Source organism: Cupressus sempervirens, chromosome 5, assembly GCF_028749045.1.
Source record: "Cupressus sempervirens isolate cs-2001-9-10 chromosome 5, ASM2874904v1, whole genome shotgun sequence".
NCBI classification, from domain to species: domain Eukaryota; kingdom Viridiplantae; phylum Streptophyta; class Pinopsida; order Cupressales; family Cupressaceae; genus Cupressus; species Cupressus sempervirens.
Genome location: NC_143122.1, coordinates 494562384 through 494577453, shown reverse-complemented (window position 1 = coordinate 494577453; position 15070 = coordinate 494562384). Strand labels below are relative to the sequence as shown.

Sequence of the window (15070 nt, the reverse complement as noted above, 5' to 3'; positions counted from 1 at the left end):
AAGCCGAACTCCTCTTCAGCTTCAGTTGGTCTTTTAGACTAAATGTGAATAAAAGAACAGTAGTGTCCAGGGTGGTTTGATCCAGTGGGAGCCCCATGCGGCAGTTGTATTGCTACAGGATCAGTCTCCAAGTGGGAGATTGTTGTTTAGCGTGGATCCTGATCAGTCCCCAAGTGGGAGATTGTTAGATTGTGGTGACTGATCAGGAAAGTACTATACATACTTCATAAAGCGATTTAACCCTAAAGCGATTTAACACTTGTATAAAAAGGGCTTAGGGTTGGGTATTTTTTAGATGTGGTGATACGAAATTGGTTCTTGCGGCGGTATTGAGCTATAAGGGATTACGGATTGTAATCAGGTTGTAATTACTGGATTGTAATAAGATCGGACTTGCTGTTTGGTGGACGTAGCCCAGGGATTGGGTGAACCACGTTAAATCTTGGTGCCTTGTGTTTATTTCTGTGTGTTCTATTATTTTTTGTTATTGGTTATATTTGCATATAGTTTTTATTTCTGTCCGTGGTTTATCCTAACATATATGCAAGCCAAGTTATTTTAGTCGAGATTGAATAAATTAGGAAGATAATATTTGCTTAGTAATAGAGAACATATGTATATAAAACCCTAGTGCTAGTATGAATAACAATGATGATCGAGTGTTAGGATATTTAGATACCGAGTAATTCAATTTTGTCACATAAGTATGTAATTGTACAAACAATTTTGTGAACCATTCTAGCCAACTTCCATATGGGATTTAATATTTGTAGAAATGGATTGTGTGTCATCACAAAAGGTAATGATCCCAAGGAATATAAATCAACCAATCAGAAAATTAGTAATAAATGACAAAAGATGATGAATTTTAAACTGTCGATTAAGATCTAGAACTTTCACAAAACATCTATTTAAGGAGGACTCTAACCCTAGAATCAATATGTGTGTGTGTGAGTAATAGAGTAGAATGTGCATGTGTGAACAAACAAACAAGTGTAAGAAGAAAATAAGGATAGAACAAAGCAAGAAAGGTTAACTCTAGAATTAGTTCAAACAAGGGCAATCGAAGCAGTAAAGGACTAAAAGGAGATATCAGATTCAGAGATCAGATCAAACAATAGACAAAGGACATCCAAAATCAACTTGTAGAGAAAACTGAGGATCAGGTATTGAATCAATTTTGAATCAGGGAAAATCTCATAACCGAGTGACCCTAATAGGTTTAAGTAAACCTCCTAGCAGAGTCCTTACTTAATTGTAAGTAGGACTTAACAATCTTAAATATTTTAACAAGGTAGACCCTTCACAAAGTAGATCACATATTATGATCAAATATTGTAACCATAATAGGTTAACTTTATTGTTGCAATGGTGAAGATTTATGGGTTTCTTCCCCACCCCATTTTTACCTTCACATCAAAGTGTTTTTGGGTTACCGAATCATTTATATTATATGTTGAATCTTTCATGATGTGATGTGTTTCATTTACTATTCAACATCGTGGTTTTAATGTTCGATCTAAGATATGAGATGAATTAGGTGTGAATTCAATAATTTGGTTTTATGAGTTAAAGTTTAAGATCTTGATTCACGTCCCTCTCAATTTCATATTTCCCAATAATCCTCCCAACACTACTAGACTTTTGGAAAATAAATAACTGCATGACTAAACCTTTCTTTTAGTCACAAAACTAAAACTTTTAGTCACGTGAATAAAACTAATCAAGTTTTAGTAATGTTTTTCAATTTACATGTATAAGTTTCTAAATAAATGACTAGTTAAGTCATCAAATAAAACCACAAGGTTAAACAAGTATAAGTGACTAAATAAATGATTAAATGAGTGATTTAATAAATGACTAAACAACTGGTCACTAATAATGAGTAACCCAAACACATGATTGAATAAGTGATCAATGATCAAATTATCATACTAATACATTCTTTTATTTATTTATATTAATTGGTCAGTAATGGAGTTTGTTTCCTATCAATACATCATTATCAACTAACTTCCTCATTTTTTTATCTCAACTAATATTAAACTAGAAGTGAACTCAAAATCTCCCCAACCTACTCTCAAAATCCTCAAAATATATCTATGAACTCCTTAAATCTATTTATAGACTCAAATTTTATTTATAAATTAAAAAAATTATCTAAGCTCTTTAGTTATAATACAACATTTCATCTTACTACAAAAAATGTTCCATTTCTATAACTAAATAATTTGTACCAATATTAATTTAAAATGTCTAGAGAAACATGAGTATATTTGATACACAGGGCTTGATAAGTATCTTCCCTATAAGAATTTTTAGTAGGATATGGAACTCATAAAAATATAATGGAAGGATATTTTATTAGATTGTTAAAACTCTCTCTCTCTCTCTCTCTCTCTCTCTCTCTCTCTCTCTCTCTCTCTCACACACACACAAACACACACACACACACACACACACACACACACACACACACACACACTTTTAGTAATGAATCTTAAGTATCTTCTTTCTATGATTTTTCTTTCTAGGATCATAGAATATGTATAATTTATCTAAAACATCTTCATTCTCCTTGATTTCCAAAATGAGATCTTTATAATAATGTATAGACAAAAACTCAATAGCTCTCCTAAGGTTTGTGTCTATAAATATAAAATCTAGGCAATTCACTACATTTTTCATGATTTATACTACAAAAGAAATGCAATAAAATACCAAAACACTTTAAAACACTAAATAAGCTATAATTTTCAAGCATTTCATTGATTTATATTTAGAAATGAACACATACAACATGATATATATTGAAAAAGAAATATGTAAAAGAGTATGAGAACTTATCAAATACTAGTTAAGCTATAAACTTTAGTGACTAAAGTTGTTGATTGGGTGTCTCTTTCTTTATCTGAAATTTCACACTTCTTTCAAATACACATCTCACAACTTTGAATTGTCATTTTCTAGTTTGACCTAGTATGGACAGCTTGTATAAAGAGAAGTCACAAGATCAAATCTTACATGAGTGTGTGTATGCTTCATTTGTTATGAATAAATATTTTATGATTTAAATGATAAGTTATTTTATACTTTATGAAAATAACATTCAAAAGGAGAGAGTTACTATGTAAATATATTTTAAATACTATCATATATTTTTATTGTTATCAATAAAATTTATAATATTCAAAAGATAAATTATTTTTAAACTTTTTGAAAATAACATTAAGAAAATAGAGAGTCAACTAGTGTTGGTTTTAGAGAAACTTTTTAGTTTTTTAACATAGGGGAATTGATTGGAGTTCAAGATAAGGAGAAGAAAAAGTGTAAAAAACTAAAGCAAAAATTAAAATTTGATGAGTCTTTCTAATCATTGGAAATTTTTTTAATGTATATATTGCAAAGCCCTCAAAATTGGCACTTTTCTGATAGATTTTATAGACTGACAAAGCCTAGATTTCTCTAGATATATTTCATATGATAAGTTTTCTACCATTTTCATGGATTGGAGATTCCAATAGATTCATCTAGAAGAAGAAATTTAGGAATGTTATGGCTTTAAAATTTGGATGAGGAAAAAATTAAGGCCTGCAAAAACATTTGTTAAATTTGATTTGGATATGACCAAGGTTTTCTTTTACCATCCAAAATTTGGATCTTTTGTTAATTCCAACATAATAACACATTCCTTTTTCTAGATGTCTATTTTTTATTTATTTAATAAATTAAAAATTTCAACTATTTTTACAACCCAACTTTGCTCATTCTCATAGAAGATGCTTGAAGTTTTACTTTGAATTTTATATAAGTGGTTTCTGTTTATGAATTTAGATAACAGAAAAAAGAATTTTAAGATTTTCTACTCAAGTTTCATCACTTTGTATGGTATTTTATGTATTCTCTACTTGGCTTCCATTTGGACTACTGTCCAAAAAAAAAACAAAAACAAGAAATTGCCTTTTAAATTAGTCATTAGATATAAGCCCATTAGCCAATTTATATGCCCATCCCATGCATGGTACAAAATTATGATGCCTTGTACTTCATGTCACCTATCACCAAATGTATAACTTTTTAATTTTCCAACAAATTACAATGAAAAGCATTCTCCTCACATGTTCACTTTCATACTAATATTTTTTATATTTTTTTCCCTACATTTTTTCAAAGAACTTTAGGAGGTGAATATTAAATGTTAACATATTTTTGACAACTTAAAGACATATCTTTTTTATATTAAATCATTTATTTAGTAGTAATTTTTAATCTTTTAATTAAATTTATTTTAAAAAATTAAAATTAATATATATTTATTAAATTTAAATTTAAATTTTATTTATGTATATCCTTTTAATATATTTATTTTAAAAATATCAAAATAAACATATCTTTAATATTGAATTATTTTTATAGATTTTATAATGTTAATTAAATTGTTAAATAAAATTATAATCTTAATGTTAATTTATGACGATAGGGTCTTTCATTTTTTAGATAAAAAATAAAAAATAATGGTGTTCTTATTTTTTCCCTCATTTTCAATGTTTAGGGCACAATGTGAGCTTGGGGTCGAGCACAATCCATGCCTCCTATGTGCTGGTGGAGGACAAAGAAAAATATATGGAATGAAAAGATGAAGATCTCTACTCAGAGAACACAATCCTCACTTAGAAGCTCATGCTTCATGGATGCGAACCCCTTCCTTTTCATTTTTATTTTCCCTAGGTTTTCCCAAATTACCAGGAGGCATTTCTATCTCTTGAAAGCATGTGGAGAACTCCCCCAAATTCTTCCATCATCTGGATTGCCTACACCTGCAAGGACTCTGCTTACCTGATCCCAACATCAAGGATTGAAAAGATTGTTTCAATCTATAGTAGAGGAAGAAAACTTGATGGTTGGACCCTGACAAATCACTTGATTTCTCCATTATTGAAATTATTTCTCTGATTAAGAATACTATCAAAATTGGGCTCGATATTGGGTGCAACACCAATAAATTTGCAGTCCAAATGCATCAAAAGATTGTCTAAATTGTCATAAATTCCATGAATTTCTATGGCCCTTTCAATTATTTTATCTATTCTATAATTGGTGTGTTGTTTTACATCACCATTAATCATCGATCACACTTCTTTAGTAACACCTTGGACATTGTTCATTTCATGCATGTTCTAAGCAACTAGATTCCTACCAAGTTGTTGGAAATTATGATGTGTGACATTTAAAGGGTTTTGATGCCAAGGGGATTATTTGGCTAGTTCATTTCTTCTATCTTGATCATCACCTAGAGATTTATGTTTCCATGATTGAACATTTGGCATTCAATAAGCTCAAGTGGGTTGTTTGGAAAAAGATGGATAGATGGGATGATAAGGACAAAATTATATTTATGTTGTCATGGAGAAATTGATTGTGGGGCATTGATTATTATTTTCAAGGCATCTACACAGAGATTTTAGTTTGTGGGGCACTTAAGAAAATGAATTACTGTCTATGTCAAACATCTATTAGCCGAGTTCTGCAACAACTTGACTTACAAGTGAAAAAGATTACCATGTAATTTTGCATAATCCAAGAATAAGTTTGATGTTAAATAGAACAACATTATTATTATTATATAACATAAAAGATAAAAAGTTACAAATTTTAAGCTTGGCACCATAGTCATTTCTTTCTATTATATGTAATCTATCAATTCTAATTATTTTTTGAGGATTAAAATTATCACCAACAGTCATTTTAATCACATTTGTGAGCCTTCATTGTGCATCATTCATGTATGTTGATAGTTAGAGTTGTGTTCTAGACAATATTCTTTATTATTAACCATTTTCATTTTGTATTATTCTACAAAAAAAGAAAAAGTTCCATACATCTCAAGATATTGTTATGTATTATTAATCATTTTAATGTTATGTTATTCTAGAGAAAAAGAAGGTCCATAAAGTTTTCTGTCTACCTACTATATAGAAAAGTTTGGGTTCAAGTTTGGATTTCGCACACTTATTATGGAATTGGAGGAAGCTTGATTGGATTTTTGCATGCATTTGACTGCCATATGATATGGTATATCACTATAACTCATTTTTGAAGTCACATAGTTTTGCATAAAGAGAACTCTACTAGACTTATATTCTTATTCTTCTAATAGATAACTCTACAATTTTATAGATATTTCAGGATGTGGAGGATGTGGAAGATATTTTAGGATGTGGAAGAGGTAAATACAAATTAATTATTGTGTACAAAAAGTGTCACACTTTTATAAACCATTATTCTTGAGAATACCCATGAAAGACGGCATCTCAAGAGGTGACTTATAACTCTCTATTTATGATGTGCAAAGGCTATGAGATGGTGGCTCTTAAATGAACCAAACTATGCAATGCAATGCAAATGTAAGCTATTCTAATGAAATGCAAGCTAACAAAGAGAACTAAGCTAAAGCATAAAGGAAAAATAACTAAAAAGTATGCCATAATGTAAGTAGAATGAGAGCTAAGCTAAAATGCAAAAATGCAAGAATTCTCCAAGCCTCCAAAATCACCAAGAAAACCTGTAGCATAACAATAGCATGAGAGACTAAGATCCTTGAATGAGGAGAGAGCCCTCCCTTTTAAAGAAAAATGGACGGTAGAGATTAAGAGGCAAAAGAGGCATAATCAAGGGAGGAGAATGCATCTTAAGTGATTCATGTGCACAATCATCTCCACCAATCATGATGAGGAGTTGACTTTTGAGAAGGTTTCAAATTTGTGGAGGAGAACTAAATTTATTTTTAAAATAGAAGATTCCTCCCACCCAGAAAATTGTGCATTCATGTGTAGACAAAAATTCCTTTTCTTTTATATTTAAAATAGGAATAATGTTTTATATGTGTGCAACATAAGATAAGAGATGAATGGGAATTTTATTTAATTAAAAGGGGGACATGTTCTTATAATTAAATATAAACTTAGGATAAAGTGGTCAAACTATATGATAAAATCAAATAAATGGATTTTTATATATTTGATCAAGGATAAGCATTAGATAAATTATGCAAAAATACTAGAAAGAGGCTCATAGTCTAGATGACTATTTTTGGGTGATTACAATTATCATTAGTAACCAAATTGTCTTATGGATTTGTAATATTTAGAGTCTTTAATTTTAAATGTTCTTCAATGAATTGCCAATATAAACCCTCCTTCCTTTTATTTTCTTTTAAAGAGTAAAAGGGATATCTTGGGTCTCTCACTTATGAAATATAAATACCACATACATACATCAATCCACTAACACTAGAACTATAATTTCATTTCTTAATCCATATAATTCAAAAAAAAACTATCAATAAAAAATTTAGCATCCAAAAACCACAAGGGATACTGCAACTACTAAAAATCAAGTAGAGGGCTACACTCCAACATGAGACCTGTCTAAAACTAACATTTGCACAAAAGGAAGGTGGAACAATTAGGCCAATAGAAATATATACAATTATCATATGATTATTTTCATCTAAAATGATTTAATTTTATAAACTATAAACAAATAAATTTTTTGTTCTTCTTATATATATATTTTAAAACGAATCTTAATTATCTCTTATTTCAAAACAAAAAATATATTTGACAAATTAATATACGAAGAAAATTACTCGCTAGGCATGGATATGCTTTTTTAAATTGGTTGATGCATGTGGTCACTTGTGACCTATTGTAATATGATTCATTGAGCCTAAGCCAATCTACACCTAGCACTGGAACCCATGTCTTTGCTTCTCTATCAGAAACAACTGATAAATCTACACCTGATCTACTACATCTGTCCTCGCTAGTGATGCTTTCCTTGTTACTATAGGTTTCGTAGCCTTTGTTGTTGGTATTTATATTTCCTCCACCACTTTAGCCTCTACCTATGACTCTAGCTTTGCTGGCCAATCTAATTTTGATGGCCTATAGCTTATGAAGGCATTTATGGATCCTGCCTATGCATTGGTTAGATAAGGCTAGTGAGTGGTAGATAAGGCTAGTGGCTTTCTGGCTACGGTAGATCTCAATAGTGGTGGGTGGCTATTTATCTTATATAGAAATGTCTAGGCTCTTCAATATCTAACAAGCTTATATCAATATTAGACTCATTTTTAATTTATTTTTAAGATTTGTTAAAATGTAATTAGTCCATGTATTAGACAACTTAATGATTTTACAACTCTGTAATTTGTAGATCTTACGCATGATCAATTAAATCTTTGTTTTACCATATTCTTGTAGAAAATGAGAGGAAGACCAATGTTGATCATCCTATAAGAATACAAACTATGAGACTAATTTTCTCATAATAATTAACATACCAATACAGTTTACATTATAATTTTTAATTATAAAATAAAATATGATTTTTATTACAACTACTAAAAGCTATAACAATTAATCATTTAATATATTTAATTCATTGATATGCTTCTTCATAGTATGGGCTTGATTTGGCCACATTATTTATGCTAATCCTAACGAGTGATGGGGAAGATCATAAAATATTTACCACTCCCCATTATGTTTTTATAATATAATATTTCAAGAAATGAGCAATTATATGTATACTATAAATACTAGCGCTTACTAGACATGTTTTATACAATGTTAGTAGAGACTAATTTAAATGCATAATAAGAGAGTACATAGTTCAATATTTGATAAATATATTAATATATCTTTTTAAATATTTTTAATTTTTAATTTTTTTTCTAACACAATCACATTGAGAGACATTTTGGATAAAGTTCAAATCTATCATAAAAAAATTAAATTTTCTCAATATAATATTTCTATAGTGATTAGGTTTTTAATAAATATGGATTCTCTTTCTCTAATTTGTCAACTGTGACTTTAGAACAAAAAAAAACTTGGAAGCAAGTGGCATGAGATTTCAATTCAAACCAAAAAAGCTAGTAATATAAGACTTTTTTTAGATCTCTGGTAAATCTCTTTAATAGTTCAAAAAATCCTCAATTAGAACTGAAACCCATTTACTTCTTTATTTTTTCCATTCTACAACTCTTAGGACTACATAGTGTAAGGCTTCCTTCAATTGATTTTTTCAATTTAAATTTTTATTTCTAGTGTAAGGCTTGCTTCAATTATAAATTGAGAAAATTAATCTCAATTGAATAAGAGTGAAATGAAATATCACAAGGAATTTTTTTATCTTGATTTGATTGCTCTCTTATGCGGTTGAATAATCACAATAAAACTACCTTCCTATTAACTATCTTTTAGATAACTTTCCCCTTAGATTCACTAATGTTATATTTTTTTAAAACACTAAAAGATTATTATATAACACCTATCAACGCACAATTTTTTAAATAAAATGGCATCCATATCAATTAATATCTTGTGAGAGTCGGTGGATTTTCAATATATCTTCAATAACTAGTTTGGGTTTCTGAAATCCAATTTGGATTCTTGAAGACTCTAAAAGTGTTGTAAAGTGCCTTGGGGTGAGCTAATACCCATTTTCTTAGCAAGGTGAACCCACAATAGTGGGTTACACTTTTTTGGACGAAGAAATCCCTCCAAAAAAGTGCGCACAGGAAAAATCATCTAAAGAGTTTTGATAGAAACAAAAATTAAAAGTTTCTATCGAAATTTTAGTTTCTATCGAACCTTAGTTTCGATCAAAACTAACTAAATTTCTTAGTTTCGATCAAAATTGAAAACTCATGAGTGGGTAAGGAACCGCACACGGGTTTCTTGTTTCGATCAAAATTGAAATAAAGTTTCGATCAAAACCCTAAGCCGCATGAGATAAAAGGGGGCGTAGGCTATTGTCTACTCATTATTTCGATCAAAACAAAGAGAGAGGTTGGCATCCTACCCATCAACCATCCGAAAAAGGTATGAAATACTTGTTTTTTCCCTTCTTATGTTGTTTCAATTAAAATTTATGTGTTTTTAGTATTTAAATATATGTTTCTTTGTATATTTTATTATTTTTTATGTATGCACTTTCTATATATGCATGCATATGTATATATTCATGTGTGTGTGTGTGTGTGTGTGTGTGTGTGTGTGTGTGTGTATATATGTATGTATGTATGTATATGTGTATATGTATATGTATATATATGTATATATTTATGTGTATATAAATGCATATATATGCATATATATGTATATATTCTAATGCTATCACTCACCATAACACTAAATCATTTTCCTATTCGTAACATTAATTTTAACCATATCCTAAAACCTAAACCTAACCTAGGTAACAATAACTATATCTCTAACCTAAATATGACCCTATATAGAACTATATCTTCAACCAAAAATCTAATGTTAACATTAAGTATGAAACAAATCCTAACCTCAACTCTAGATCCTTACTATAATATTTATCCTAACCCTTAGGCTAACCTTAACCATAAATAAACCCATATACATTGTAAATTTTAGATGTGTTAGATTGAGAGTTTTGAGCTTATTTCCATGATGTTTGATCTTTTCTCAACTTATCAAATATTTATAGATAGATATAGACATTTTCATGATAAACATTACATGTACTATGAATCTTGGCTTCATTAATAAATATGATTACATTAAGATGTCCTCTTGATTCAGTCATCACCACTATATTTTTAATATATTTGATATGAAATAAAATTCTATAAAATAATAGATAATATATTAATATTACCTTCTTTTATTTCTTTAATAAAGTTTATTTAAGTACACTCTAACTATTTTACCTAATCTAAACTCTAAAATTAGCCATAACCATGACCTTTAAAAAAATATCTAACACTAATTCTAACTTCAACTATAAGCTTTACTCCAATTTTAATCATAACTGAAATGCTAACCCTAATTTTTTAAAACCCCAATCTAATTATTTCTCTAACCTAAGATGATGCTAAAATTAACTATATATCACTAATCCAAACCCTTACAATGTGGTCTAAAACCTCAAACATAAAGCCTAACGTTGACCCTAGCCATAACCCAAACATAAAACCTAGGTATGTCATTTTAACCCAAACCCTATTCATGACCAACCATGATGTAAACCCTAACCTTAACCTTAAATAATATTTTCAAACAATATCTAAACCTCAACCCAACCAAATTTCAATTCTCTCCCTAACTAAGAAATAATATAAACACTAATCATAACCCTATCCCTAATAAAAGCCATAACTCTAACCCTACATGGTGCATTATATGAATCCTAACACCAGCCTTTATTATAGCCTTAACCATAAACCTTGACCTTAACTACAATCTTAATCATAACCAAAGTTATGCTAACAATAATCCTAAGAAAAGTATTTCTCTAACCTAAGAATAATTCTAAACCTAACTATATCACTAATACAATTTAACCTAACCCAAACCTTAATCATAATGTCAAACCTGACCTTGACCCTAAAGCTTAATATTAGTAGTAACACTTACGCTAGCCATCCCCAACCTAACTATATTTTTATTCCAACTTTTAACTCTAATTTTCTAACCATGATTTAAACAACCACACCATAACCTCAATGCAAAACCCTAAACCTAAACTTTATCCTAGTGTGTGTGTGTGTGTGTGTGTGTGTGTGTGTGTGTGTGTGTGTGTGTGTGTGTGTGTGTGTGTGTGTGTGTGTGTGTGTGTGTGTGTGTATAGATCTATATGCATATATGTGCATGATATGTATATTTGCACATATCATGCACATGTGTGTGTATATATGTGCATATGCACATATACACACACACACACATGATCTATATGTGAAAATATACATATCATGTGTATATGCATATATCTATAAATACATATATATGCATATTTACTTCGTGGACCTAAATTAAACTTGACAAGTTTATGTGCACACTTATGTTTAAAACCTTTGAACATTCAATCTAACTTAGATAGAAATATAACTTGCACACATAGTTCTTAAAAGGTCCTTGAGTTACAAACATTATATATAACAACATGTGTGTTTTAAAATTTAGTTTTTTGAAGGTACATCTTCATTTATGTTTTAGGTCTTCTATATATATGTACACATGTACACATGTTTAATTTTATTAAAACAATTTAGATACAAGTTTTTTAATTTTGTCAAATTGTACATACATATGTTAATATAAATTTCAAGTTTATTAAATGCCGTACATTTTAATTTAAATTTTTAGGTTTACACATTATACAGACACCTACATACATTGACACATGGCTGATCAATAGCCTTTTATCCCCCCGAGCAGCCTGTCCCCCTCGAGCAGCCTATACCTGAGCCTGAGTAGCCTATCCCAAGCCCTAAGCAGCAGCCTATACCTGTGCCCGAGCAACCTATCCCGAGCCCTGAGAAATATCCTATCCACCCTTAGCAACATCATGTCCCTTGTGATCAGCTACCTATCCCACCTCAGGAGCTCTATGATCGCACTAACTAGGAGATTCATAGACTTTAGGAATCCCTGACTAGTGGCACATGCTCTAGTGTCTATAGTGGTACATGCCAGAGTATCTTACGTAGCCTAACATTTATTTGAGATGAGATTCATGGCGCTACCCCATATTTTGCACAGACTATACAGACTATCCTTGACAGTAAGAGACGAGAGGTCTCCTCTGGTCTTTCACTCCAGGAGGTGCAGGGCTTGGTGCCCAAAGATGTCCTCAAGAGGGAATGTTTCCCTCATTATCTTTCACAAAAGTATGTGAAGGGGTATTCTCCCCTTAAGTTTATAGATCCAAAGATGGCTGCATTGATATACCCACGCTTCCTTGCTGCCCATGGTCGTTATCCAAATAATGACCAAATTTCACTCTATTTTTCCTAGCAACTTTATGTAGAGGTTCACTTATGCAAGGCGGTGAACTACACAAATTTACCAAGACATTTAGGATAGGAGTGTGGTAGACTGGCTGATAGGCAGCCAAGTCATCCCTCACCGGCACATAGATTGATTGTCGAAGAGAGGGTGTCTATTATTTCCCCTATGTTAGGTCCATCAGCTAATGAGGCCATGCATAGCACTTAGTTACGTGGTGTCATTCAGGGAGTTGGAGATATTGCAATAGCTATCAAATCTATTTCCAATGATGAGGTTGGTCAGTATTTGATGTCTTGTCAGCGTTCCAGATCATCATCCTATGCTTCATCTTCAAGAGACTTGTACAGTGCAGTAAGCATCCCTTCAGTGGCTAGCTTAGAGGGTCTCACTAGAGTGTTGGCATGAGATACTATGATTGGTCTAGGTGAGGATCTATTAGATACATATAGATTTGTATTAGAGCATCTTGGCATACCCATATGAGATGTTCGAGATCATGTCCATGGTAGTACTAGGACACATCCTCAGCCATATTCCTCTCATTGATTAGGTAGTGGTCATGGTGGTAGTGCACATGATGATCCATCTACTAACCACTCTTTTGCTCTAGAGAGACATATACATACCACAGACCCTTCAGCCAATGTAACAGGGCAGGCTCAGAGTTTAGATGTGGGCCGATGTTGATTTGAGCTTGTCAACCATAGGATGGATGGACTTGTTGACACATGATGATTCTACTTCTATGCCATCTCATCTACATAGTCCACTTGGCTCATCATTATTAGGACATGTGCCAATCACTAGTTATGGGGCTCACATAGATGTAGAGATGGACCTTGATGTGACACAAAAAAATCTGGATGCATTAGTGGACATGATCGATGCTAGACAGTCTGAGCATTATCAAATGCCACCATCTACACAAGTAATTTTTTTTTGTTCATGCTAAAATTTCAATCCTTTGAAACTAATTTAATTTACACATGTGCATGCGTGCACATGTATGTATATCATGCACATAGATTTTTAATCATAGAGAAATCTTAATTTGATGTGTTGCAGGTGCACATGTACAATATAGGGGGACATGCCTCTTTTTACACCAGCTTTGATGCCAGATCATGTACATTGTCAAGACTCATTGGATGATGTCAGTAGTGGATAGCTAATGTTTATTTATGTTTTGATTATGTGTACATGTATTTCAATATCACTTTCTCTTAATTAAATGTATGTGTGTATTGATATCACTTTCTGTTGAATTTATATATAGGGGTCAGCAAATCCTAGTGAGCACCTTGATAGTCAGTCTTCAAATTGTGTTGTGAGGAGGCATGGCAATGATAGTCTTGCACCTGATGATCTATAGTTTTTATTATCTAGATGATTTGTTCTAGACTTTCATCCAGAGAGACATTCATATATTAGATAGACACTTTATATACAAACATGATGCATGTTATATTTATATTTGATTTGATATAGATGTACCTAGATCTGCATGTCTACATGTGTGCACACTATTTATATATGATATTATCTTCTGATAGATCTCTAGATAGATACATGTTTTTGTTATTTGTTCTTGAGATGATTGATACATGTTACATTGTGTTGTGGAATCTAATACATTATATGTCTAGATCTAGTATATTATAAATTGTTTCTATCTAAGATATGTAAGTAATTTATTTAGAGATCTACACATGTAATATATTGATTAAATTTAGTTATATATATAAATAGTTCATGTAATTTAAATGTCTGGTAATATATCATGTATTAAATCTTCAAGTATCAGGTAATTAGTTGTACATAATTCCTAACTTGAGTAAATCTATAGAACTCATCCCTTTTATTTGTACACATATCCTAGAATTTTATCCCCCTAAGCCCAATCTTCTAATTCAAGTCCAACTTAAAACATGTACATGTTCAAAATTTAGTTAAACAAATCGCAATTTGAACTTGAAAGCTCAAATGTCAAGTAATTAGTTAAATCAAAAGCTCACATGTCCTAATTAGTTAAATTGAAAGTGTACATGTGTTCTAAAATTGACAAGTTAAATGAAATAGAAAGTTAAATGAATTCAAGACATTGAGTTAAAAATGAAAGAGTAAAAGTTCAATTTAGAAAATTAGTTATTCCATTAAATTTCAAATTGATCAAATGATTGTTCAACCAAATTTCAAGTTGTTCTTGAGTTACATTGAAATCCCACATGTTAGGTAATTAG

At 30.7% G+C, this 15070-nt stretch overlaps 2 pseudogenes; both read left to right on the top strand.

Moving 5' to 3' along the window:
- Window positions 1-5430, top strand: part of LOC149556888 (putative methyltransferase At1g29790) — a 35657-nt pseudogene extending 30227 nt beyond the window's left edge.
- An 8232-nt stretch (window positions 5431-13662) lies between these two features.
- The window catches only part of LOC149556887 (putative methyltransferase At1g29790), a 28671-nt pseudogene continuing 27263 nt past the window's right edge, over window positions 13663-15070 (top strand).